The sequence below is a fragment of the Balaenoptera physalus genome, assembly GCF_965194825.1.
Source record: "Balaenoptera physalus genome assembly, chromosome: 3".
Classification (NCBI taxonomy): domain Eukaryota; kingdom Metazoa; phylum Chordata; class Mammalia; order Artiodactyla; family Balaenopteridae; genus Balaenoptera; species Balaenoptera physalus.
This window is the reverse complement of record NC_138890.1, coordinates 16,357,881-16,370,287: the sequence shown is the minus strand read 5'-3', so window position 1 is coordinate 16,370,287 and position 12,407 is coordinate 16,357,881.

The following is a 12,407-nucleotide window of genomic DNA, read 5'->3' as shown; positions in this document are numbered from 1 at the left end:
GGACAACATCAAGTATAAGGACATTCACATTATAGGGGTTCCAGAGGAAGAAGAGAGAAAGGAGTCAAAAATATTATATGTTTGACAAAAGTAGGGCTGAAACTTCCTGAACCAGAAGAAGGAAACAGATATCCAGGTACTGAAAGCACAGGGAGTCCCAAACAAGATAAAACCAAGAGATACACACAAATATACATTTTAATTAAATTGGCACGTTTAAAGATAAAGAGAATTCTAAAGGCAGCAATAGAAAAACAAAGATCCATATACAAGGGGATCCCCATAAGGCTATCAGCTGTTTTCTCTGCAGAAACTTCGCAGGCCAGAAGGGCATTGTACCACATATTTAAAGAAATGAAAGGGGAAAACCTGCAATCTAGGATACTCTACATAGCAAGATTGTCATTCAGAGTTGAAGGAGAGATAAAGAAATTCTCAGATAAGCAAAAACTAAAGGAGTTAATCAATACTAAACCAATCAGAAAAGAAGTGTTAAAGGGTCTTGTATAAGTGGGGAAAAATGTTAGAAAAAGAAGTAAGAATTTATAGGAAAGAAAAAAATCTGACTACTATAAGCAAATATATAGCAAAAGCAGTGGATTTGTCACTTTAAAAGACTAGTACTAATACTGATAGACACAAAAATTGTAAAATCAACTATTACTACAATAATCAGTTAAGGAATAACCATGACGATGTAAAATATGATATCAAAAACACACAGCATGGGGAAGAGTTGTAAAAAAATATTGATCTTTTAGAACGTGTTTGAACTTAAATGACCATTGGTTTAAAACAAGTAGAAATAGTTATAGGTCAACATATATAAACCCCACAGTAACCACAAATCAAAAATCCACAATAGATACACAAAAACAAGAGAGAAAGGAAAACAAGCATACCACTAAAGAAAATCATCAAACCACTATGAAAGACTCTAAAAGAAGTAAATAACAGAGAACTACAAAAAAACAGAAAACAAGTAGCAAAATGGCAATATGTTCATACATATCAACAACAACTTTAAATATCAATGGATTAATGCTCACGAAACACATCTAGTGGCTGATTGGATAAAAAAATGAAACTCATCTATATATTGCTTAGAAGAGACTCATTACAGAGCTAAAGACATACACAGAGAGAAATTGAAGGGATGGAAAATATATTTCATGCAAATGGAAATAACAAGAAAGCTGGGGTAGCAATGCTCATATAAGACAAAGTAAACTTCAAAACAAAGTCTAGAATAAAAGCCAGAGGTCATTATATAATAATAAACGGGTTGATACAAGAGGAGGATATAACATTTGTTTATATATATATATATATATATATATATATATATATATATATATATATATATATATATGAACCTAATAAAGGAGCACTAAATATATAAAGCAAATATTAACAGACATAAAAAGAGAAACTGACAATAATACAGTAATAATTGGGGACTTTAACATCACACTTACAACAATGGACAGATCATCAAGGAAGAAAATCAGTAAGGAAACAGTGGTCTAAATGACACATTAAAGCAGTTAGAATTAATAGATATCTATAGGACATCCCACTCCAAAACAGAAGAATATACATGCTTTTCAAGTGCACATAGAACTTTCTCCAGGATATATAACAAACTAGGGCACAGAAAAAATCAAAAAATTTTTAAATAGAAATTATATCAAGCATTTTTTTTCTAAACACAATTATATGAAACTAGAAGTCCATTACAGAAGAACAATGGGAAATAAACAAATATGTGGAGAATAAACAATATGCTACTAAAAAACCAATAGGTCAATGAAGAAATCAAATAAGAAATCAGAAAATACCTTGGGACAAATGAAAATGGAAACACAACTTTCCAAAATCTATGGGAAGTAGCAAAAGCAGTTCTGTGGGAAGATTATAGTAATACAGGCCTACCTCAAGAAAGAAGAAAAATCTCAAATAAACAACCTAACCTATCATCTAAATAAATTAAAAAATGAAGAACAATCAAAGTCCAAAATCAGCAGAAGAAAGAAAATATTAAAGATCAGAGACAAAATTAATAAAATAGAGAACAACAACAAAAAATAGGAAAAGATCAATAAAAGCAAGAGTTTTGTCTTTTCAAGTCAAACAAAATTGAGGAGTCTTTAGCCATATACTTAAAAAGAGAGAGAGGATTCAAATAAACAAAATAAGAAATGAAAGAGGAGAAATTAAAACCGATATCATAGAGATACAAAAATCAAAGAAGAATACTACAAACAGTTACATACCAACAAATTGGAAGACCTAGAAGAAATGGAAACATTTCTAGAAACATACAGTCTTCAAAGACTGAACCAGGAAGCAATAGACAATCTGAACAGACCAAACACTAGTAGTGAAATTGAATTAGTAATCAAAAAGCTCCCAGCAAACAAAAGTCCAAGAATGGACTGCTTTTCAAGGGAATTCTACAAAACATATAAAGAAGAGCTATTACCTGTTCTTCTCAAACTAGTCAAAAAATTGAAGGAGACAGAGGACTCCTAAATTCACTCAGCCAAGCTACAATTACCCAGACACCAAAATCACACAAAAACACTGCAAACAAAGAAAATTAGAGGCCAATATCTCTGATGAATATAGATGCAAAAATCCTCAACAAAATATATGTAAACTGAATCCAATTATATATATAAAAAGGATCATACACCATGAACAAGCGAGATTTATTTCAGGGATGTAAGGATAGTTCAATACCCACAGATCAATCAATTTGATACATGATATTAACAAAACACAGGATAAAAATCACTTGATCATCTCAATAGACACATAAAAATCATTTGACAAAATTTAACATCCATTCATGATAAAAATTCCCAGCAAACTTGTTGTACAGGGAATATATCTCAACAAAATAAAGTCCATTTGTGACACACCCACAGCTAACATCATACACAATGGTGAAAAAAATATGAAAGCTTTTCCTCTAAAATCAGGAACAAATGAAGAATGCCCACTCTTGCCACATCTCTTTAACATAGTATTAGAAGTCTTATCTACAGAAATCAGAAAAGAAAAAGAAATAAAAGGCATCCAAATTAGAAGGGAAAAAAGTAAAACAGTCATTATTTGAAGATGATATATACTATGTATAGAAAACTCTATGTATCAACCAAAAACTATTGGAACTAATAAACAAATTCAGTAAATTTGCAGAATACAAGATTAATATACAGAAATCTGTTGATTTTCTATGTAATAATAATGAACTATCAGAAAGAGAAAGCAACAAAACAATCCCATTTAAATCAAATAAAAAATATAAAATACCTAGAAATAAACTTAACTAAGGAGTTGAAAGAGCTATACTCTGAAAAGTATAAATTATTTATGAAGGAAATTGAAGATGATACAAGTAAATTAAGATACCCTATGTTAATTTATTGTGAGAATTCATATTGTTAAAATGTCTATACTACTCAAAGCAATCTTCGTATTTAAGAAAATCCCTATCAAAATACCCAGGGCATTTTTCACAGAACTAGAGCAAATAATCTTCAAATATATATGGAACCACAAAAGACCACAAAGAGCCAAAGCAATCTTGAGAAAACAACAAACCTGGGGTTATCACACTCCCTGACTTCAGAATGTACACCAAAGCTACAGTAATGAAAACAGTATGGTACTGGAACACATAGATCAGTGGAACAGAATAGAGAGCCCATAAATAAATCCATGCACTTATGGTCAGTTAATCTATGACAAAGTAGACAATAGTATAAAATGGGGAAAAGAAAGTTTCTTAAGTAAATGGTGCTGGGAAAACTGGACAGCTACAGGTGAAAGAAATGAAATTAGAACATTTTCTCACACTGTATACAAAAGAAAAACCTCAAAATGGATTAAAGACACAAATGTAAGCCAGGAAATCATAACAAATATAGAAGAAGCATAGGCAGAATACTCTGAAATAAATCATAACATTATTTTTCTTTCATTTTTCTTCCTAAGGCAAAGGAAACAAAAGCAAAAATAAACAATTGGGACCTAATTAAATGTAAAAGCTTTTTCATAGCCACAAAAAAAAAATTGACAAAAGAAAAGACAACCTAGTGAATGGGAGAAAATATTTGCAAATGATATGAACAATAAGGGGCTAAAATTGAAAATATATAAACAGCTTATACAACTCAGTATCAAACAAAACAAACAACACAGTTAAAACTGAGCAGAAGATCTGAATAGACTTTTTCCAAAGAAGACATATATGGCTAATAGGCACATGAAAATTTGCTCAACACCACTAATCATCAGGGAAATGCAAATCAAAGCCATAATGAGATATCACGTCACACGTTTCTGAATGGCTATCATCAAAAAGATTCAGATAATAAATGTTGGTGAGGATGTAGAAAAAGGAACCATAGATCACTGTTGGTGGGAATGTAAATTGGCATAGTCACTATACAAAGTAGTATGGAGGTTCATCACAAAACTAAAAATAGAACTACCATATAATCCAGCAATTCCACTGCTGGGTATTTGTCCAACAAAAAGGAAAACACTATTTGAAAAGAGAAATGCAGCCCAATGTTCATAGCAGCGTTATTTATGATAGACAAGGTGTGGAAGCAACCTAAGTGTCCATCAACATATGAATGGATAAGAAAGTTGTGATACACACACACACCTACATACACACACAGTGAAATATTACCCAGCACTAAAAAATTAAAATTTGCCATTCACAGGAAAATGGATGGAAATAAGACAGTGAGAAGAAAAATACTGGATGTTATCACATATATGTGGAATCTAAAAAATAGTGTATCAGGGTTTCCCTGGTGGCGCAGTGGTTGAGAATCTGCCTGCCAATGCAGGGGACACAGGTTCGAGCCCTGGTCTGGGAAGATCCCACATGCCGCGGAGCATCTGGGCCCGTGAGCCACAATTACTGAGCCTGCGCGTCTGGAGCCTGTGCTCCGCAACAAGAGAGGCTGCGATAGTGAGAGGCCCGCGCACCGTGATGAAGAGTGGCACCCACTTGCCACAACTGGAGAAAGCCCTCGCACAGAAACGAAGACCCAACACAGCCATAAATAAATAAATAAATAAATAATTTTTTAAAAATAGTGTATCAAATGAATAAAAATAACAAAGAGAAACAGACTTCTAGTTATAGAGTACAAACTTGTGGTTACCAGCAGGGAGAGGGAAGGGGGAAGAGTATGTTAGGGTTAGTGTATTAAGAATTACAAACTGTTATGTATAAAATAAATAAGCAAAACATATATATCTTACAGTGCAGAAAAATAGCCAGTATTTTATAATAACTTTAAATAGAGTATAAGCTATAAAACTATTGAATCACTGAGTTGTACACCTAAAACTAATATAATATTATAAATTAACTATACTTTAAAAAAAATAAAATAATATAGAAAGCAAAATTCCATTGGAAAAGAAAAACTCAACCAAAAGTTAGTTCTTAGGTAAAATTAATAAAATTGATAATTATCTGGAAAGACTAAAGAAAGAAGGGAGAATGCACTAATAATCAATAACAGGAATGGTAAAAAATGATAGTTACTAAATATGATTCAGTCTTCAAATAGATACAATTATATTATAAACAACTTTGAATATTTATATGAAATTGGTAAATTCCTAGAAAATATATAACTTATCACAATTGACAGAAGAATAAACAGTAAATATGAATAATAATGTGTCATTAAATAAACTGAATTAGGAAACATAAATCTTTTCACATGGGAAACTCTGGCCTCATGTGGTTCTATAGGCAAGTTCGACCATATATTCAAGGAAGAAATAATTCTAATCTTACACAATCTATTCCAAAGAATGGAAAGAAATGGTAGAAGTCCAACACATTTTTTGAGAGTAGGATAATCATGATAGGAAAACAAGGAAATTACTGGTCAATTTCACTTATAAACCCAGATGCAAAATCTGTATATATATATATATATATATATATATATATATATATATATATATATATATATATCTCCAAGAATACCAAAAAGAATTATAAATTATGACCAATTGTGTTTATGAGGAATAAAAAATATGCTTACAATTAGAAATAAATCTAGTCTTTCAACATATTAGAGAGTAAAGAAGAAAGTTCAAAATCATCTCAATAGACAGAATTTTTCTCATAAAATTTTGTATCTATATATTTTTTTCTAATTTAGCAAACTTGGAATAGAAAAGAAATTTGTTAATATGATAGTATCTACAAAACAAACATACAAAAAACCTCAGCAAGTTTTTTTAGCCCAAGTCCTCTTGAATCCAAACCTCATGAACTTGGCCAAATTTTAATGCTTCCTTTTCAAATAAATCCAAAAAGTTGAATACAGCTGGAGAGTAGCATGAAAGGGTAAGGAAAAATAAACAAACAACAAAAAAGTGAACAAATATCTAAACACTAACTAAAATGATAAAACTCCCAGGAAATAAACAGTGAAAAGCTACATGGCATTGGATATTGATCTACTTTATTGGATATGGCAACAAAATAATAGACAACAAAAACAAAAAATATATAAACTGTACTATATCAAAATTAAACAGCAAACAAACAACTAAATGTCTGCATTAAAAGACACAGTCAACAGGGCTAAAAATGAGCCTATGTAATTTCAAAAATATTTGAAAATTCTATATCTGCTGAGAGGTTAATATTTAGAATTTGTATAAAAAACTCCTACAACTCAACAACAGATAAACAAATAACCCAATTAAAAAATTAGCAAAGGATTTACACAGACATTTCTTCTAGGAAAATATACAAATATCCAACAGTCATAAAATGCTGTTCGACATCACTAATCATTAGCAAATGCCAGTCAAAACCACTATAAGGTAACATCTCATTCCAAGTAAGATGGCCCCTATTTAAAAAAAAATGCCAAAGATGTGGAAGAATTGGAACGCTTGTACACTGTTGTTGGGAATGTATAATAATGCAGCTGCTATGGAAACAGTATGGAAGTTCCTTAAAAAATTAAAAATGGAATTACTCTATGATCCACTAATTCAACTTTTGAGTACATATTCAAAAGAAATGAGAAATGAAAGCAGAGATCCAAAGAGATATTTATACACATGTGTTGTAGCATTATTCACAATAGCTAAAAGATGGAAGGACACAAGTGTCCAAAGACGGATGAATGAATAAACAAAATGTTGTATATACACACAATGGAATATAATTCACCTTTAAATAGGAAGTAATTCTGACTTATGCTATAAAATGGGTAAATATTGAGGACAATATGCTAAGTGAAATAACCTGTCACAAAAAGACAAATATTTTATGATTCCACTTATATGAGGTACCTAGAATTTTCAATATCATGGAGACAAAAAGTAGAAGCTGATAGTCAAAGGCTGGGGAAGGTAATCATGAGGAGTTATTTAATGTGTATATGGTTTCAGTTTTGGAAAATTAATCATTCTAGAGATTTGTTACACAGCAATGTGAAAATGCTTAACAAGATCTGTACACTTAAAATTAAGGTGGTATATGTTATTTGTATTTCACAATTATATATAAAAATGTGATATATGAAAATATTAAATATAAGTTATCTCTAACCAACAAAAGCAGGAAAGTTTGAAGTTCAGTACTCAAATAAACTGAAGCTCAAGAGGAATGTATTATCATAATGTAAAAATAATTCAAAACAAACTTTTCAAGTTTGATTTTCCAGAGAGATACACTGTAAATCAAATTTTGCACTCTAATTTATTTTTAGAGAAAACTCTTTTTTGTCATTAATTCACTCCATCATGTTTTCCTAATCATTTACTAATGAATTACTAATTTACAAAATATCAATTTACTAATTATGAAATAAGAACTAGTAAGAATGTGAAGTCCCTAAAAGACAAAGGTGTATATGTATGTCATTCCTTTCTTCAAAAAATCCATAATGGGAGAGAGACAATCAGATCATTATTATTTATCATGGAAAGTATATTTACAGTGATAGCTACTGGGTGTATTGTGTCTAAGAGGCTGTTCAATTAACCCAATCAGCAATGGCAAGAGTGAAATTTAAGGGAATATGGAGTAGCAGGTATCAGGGGAAAATACTACGGAAGATGTAACACCTAAGCCAGGTTCTTAAAGATGACTCACATTTAGAGTTAGGCAAAGATGTGAAGATATTCCAGGCAAGTTAATATTCTGGTAGCCCTCAACTCAATAGTGAAATTATCCTATATTTATTTAAAGGAAAAACGTGTTATTACAATGGGATATTCATAGAGAAAGAAGGTTACTAGAGTACACAAATTACTTTAATAAGGAGCAATTTAGCTCTGATCTCATATTTCCATTTCTAATTTCTCATATGCAAAACCATACAAACAATAACAACAAACTCAGCAGTTAATTAGAACCTGTGTTTTTAAAAGGATCTGGTGGTATGTCAACTCCCTTGGATAGCCTCTACTCTGACGTGACACCACTACCTACTTACATACCTCAACAAATTACATTTTTCATCCACAGTCAACAGTCTTCATAGCAGATATCCTGATGAATAAGTATTCTCTCCACTACAAAGCAATCATAATCATTTTATTATGACCAGATATATTGATATCCTAGATATCTCCCCAGCTGTTCTACATCCTAGATCTACTCTGCAGAGAGTTAAAATTATGAATGGCAGAAGGGTTGATGTTATTTCAAACACTAGCATGTTTGATCACAGAGAGCAACAGTATGGTAACATAAAAGATTAAGAAAATATGATCATCGTGCCTCAAAATGCTATGCAGATAAGCACATAAATATATTGAAGAAGCCAGATGTGTGCACTTATCTAGCAACCTATACTTCTATATCATAAAATTTTGTTGAGAAAATTAGTTTTCCATGACGTTCTGCTTGGTATGGTAAACATAATGCTACTAATATAGCTCCACTATTCTGTATGTAAAACCATTTCTTAGTTTTCTTCTTAATAATTTAGTTTGTGTACAATTGTTATCGGCACAGTACTGGTCTTCTAATCTATGACCATGGAGCATCTTCCCATTTAGGTAGGTCTTTCATTTCTTCCAGCAATATTTGTAATTTTCTGTATATAGGTCTTGCACATCTTCTAATAGAATTGCTAGCAGTTATTCATATTCTAAATGCCATTGTATATTTAAAATTGTATTTTCTAATTTATGTTAATTGATTATTCACCTTGTATCCAGTGCTCACGTTACATGTTCTTCCCTGTTCTGTTTATTCTATGAAATTAGTGAGCTTCTGGTGTCTGGTATGGTTAAACTAATGGGAGAAAGTAGCAGGGTATTTGACGGTAATGGAACCACAGCCCACAAAGGACAGATTATAAACTCTAACCTGAACAAAACAAAGTTAGTGGTGTGCTTAAACAATACAAAGCAAATCAAAATGCATGTGTGTGGTGAATTAAGAAAAGACAGAGGCCTACCAGGAAGATGGAAGAGCCCCCTAAAAGGCATCTTACTCATACTTAAGTCATTGGCATAATATTTTCAAACCATCCTCAAATGTGCCAAAATTAGTAGATATATTTTTTTATAGTTAAAGATAATAAATTTCCTGGTGGCATAAAATATAACCTTCATATAAAAATACATTTGTGTTTGCACATTTGTCATGGTATTAAACAAGAATTATAACATAATATTCAACATATATAATTCAAACTATATATGCAATAAATCTTGCTGCTAGCTTCATATTGATGAGAATGTCTATTTCTACTCTACATTCAGGAATTAAAGAAATTACTACAGTGTGGTGTCATGAACACACTATCCCCACTGGAATATATCCAGGTCAAGACTCCATTTATCGAAGGAGAGTCAAGATGGCAGAGGAGTACGAGGACATGGAGTTCACCTCTCCCCACAAATGCATCAAGAATACATCTATGAAACAATTCTCACAGAGCACCGACTGAACACTAGTAGAGAACCTCAGACATCTAAAAGGACAAGAAAGATCCCTGTAAAACCGGGTATGACAAAAGAAAGAAGAAAAGAAGAGGAGAGGAAGTGGGGTGAGACCTGTGCCCCTGGTGGGGGAGCTGAAGGAGGGAAGAGGTTCCTGCATGTGGGGAAGCTCCCTCACAGGCAGGGAGAGCAGTTGGGACAGAAGGGAAGCCTTGGGAGCTATTGGAGGGGATCCCAACAACCAGTCTGTGGCAGGAAGGACAGAGTGAGACCTACACAGAAGGTCTGTGCCACAGCCCTGCTTGCCTCAGCCTGAGACATATATCTGCTTGTGCAGGGAGTGGCTAGGTGCTGGAATGTGGGGTTTGGAGAGCAAACCCAGCGAAAGGACTGTTGTTGGCTGTGAGGAGACAGCCTGAGAGGATGTAAGTGAGGAAATCTGCAACCAGGAATACTTGTGGAGGAAACCCGGACTGCCATAGAAGCAAAGCACCATTGCTGAGTGACGTGCAAGGGGCAGGGCCACCATTGCAACCTCTCTCCCCACATTCCCACCTCTGCCTCCTCAGGCACTTAGGAAGGGCCCTTGCCAGGGCAGGCTCTCTTGTGCCTGTGACCTCTGGCTCCCCGGCATGCCCTGTCACTGCCAAGGGCAGCTCTATTGTGCCCGTGGCCACCGGCTACCCTGTGTGCCCTGTTCCCACTGGGGCTTCTGTGACCCTGGCCACTGCAGCCTCCATGCCCCCTCCTCACCAGGGCAGACTCATGTGCTCTGGGACAGCCTCAGGAACAGATACCTGTGGGTGGCTCACACACAGAGGTGGGGCTGAAACCAGAGTTGAGCCCCAGGGGCTGTGCAACTAAGGAAGAAGAGCTGAAATCTCTCCTCGCAGCTGTGCAAACCATGAATTGACACCACTATGACTAGCTTTGTAAACTCAACACCTACGGAACATCTGGACAGACAATGAGTGCTCCCACAGCCAAGACAGGTCTAGCTTTAGCAGCTGTAGACTTTGTGTGCACATACACATGGGGGTTTGGCAAGGCCAGAGACTCAGCTGCTCCCATGGTGCCCACAGTAGGTCCAGATACATGATTACTGAAAACCTGGGGCCTGACTTCAGTGGGTCTATGCTGGTGGCCTAGTGAAAACGACATCTGCGAGACAGCAGGGACAATTGCTGCATACCCACAGTTAAGGTGGGGCTGAGAGCTGTGTCAACAAGAGTGTAATCTGAGAGCTTGCACAATGGGTAAAAGGTGACACAACAGAGCACACCCATAGGTGAACAGCTCGAGAGGAGGAATACTCAGTGGCTTCCCTCCCAATGCGAGTGTTCCAATCCTGTCTACCTCACTACAGATCACAGATAAGCTAAGAAACAGATATGGGGTCCTCTCCTCCAACAACTAGGGAGCAGACCCCACTTCTGACAGGGCAGTGACAGCCACAGAGCAAAGGGGAACACAGACCTGCCCATCAGCAGACAGGCTGTCGAAAGTCATACTGAGCTCACAGTCACCTCAAAACACACCACTTGACAAGGCCCTATCCATCAGAGGAGCAAGACCAAGCTCCAACCACCAGAGGGCAGGCACCAGTCCCTCCCACCAAGAGGCCTGCACAAGCACCCGGACCAACCTCACCCACTAGGGGGCAGATACCAGAAGCAAGAACTATGATCCTGCAGCCTGAGGAAAGGAGACCACAAACAGAGAATGTTACACAAAACGAGACAATAGAGAAATATTTTGCAAAGGAACACAATAAAAACCCACAAGAACAACTAAATGAAGAGGAGATAGGTAATCGACCTGAAAAAGAATTTAGAGTAATAATAGTAAACATGATCCAAAATCTCGGAAAAAGAACGGAGACAAATATCGAGAAGATGCAAGAAATGTTTAACAAGGAGCTAGAAGATATAAAGAACAAACAGTTGAACAATACAATCATGGAAATGAAAACTACACTAGAAGGAATCAATACCAGAATAACTGAGGCAGAAGAACAAATAAGTGAGCTGGAAGACAGAGTGGTGGAAATCACTGCCACAGAACAGAATAAAGAAAAAAGAATGAAAAGAAATGAGAAGACTCTCAGAGACCTCCGGGACAATATTAAACACGCCAATATTTGCAATATAGATGTCCCAGAAGAAGAGCAAGAGAAAGGGCCTGAGAAAATATTTGAAGAGATTATAGCCAAAAACACTCACTCAAGTCCAGGAAGCACAGAGAATCCCCTACAGGATGAAGCCAAGTAGGAATGTGGCAAGACACATATTAATCAAACTAAAAAAATTAAAGACAAAGAAAAAATATTAAAAGCAACAAGGGAAAAACAACAAATAACATACAAGGGAATTCCCATAAGGTTATCAGATGATTTTTTTCAGCAGAAACTCTGCAAGCCAGAAGGGAGTGACATG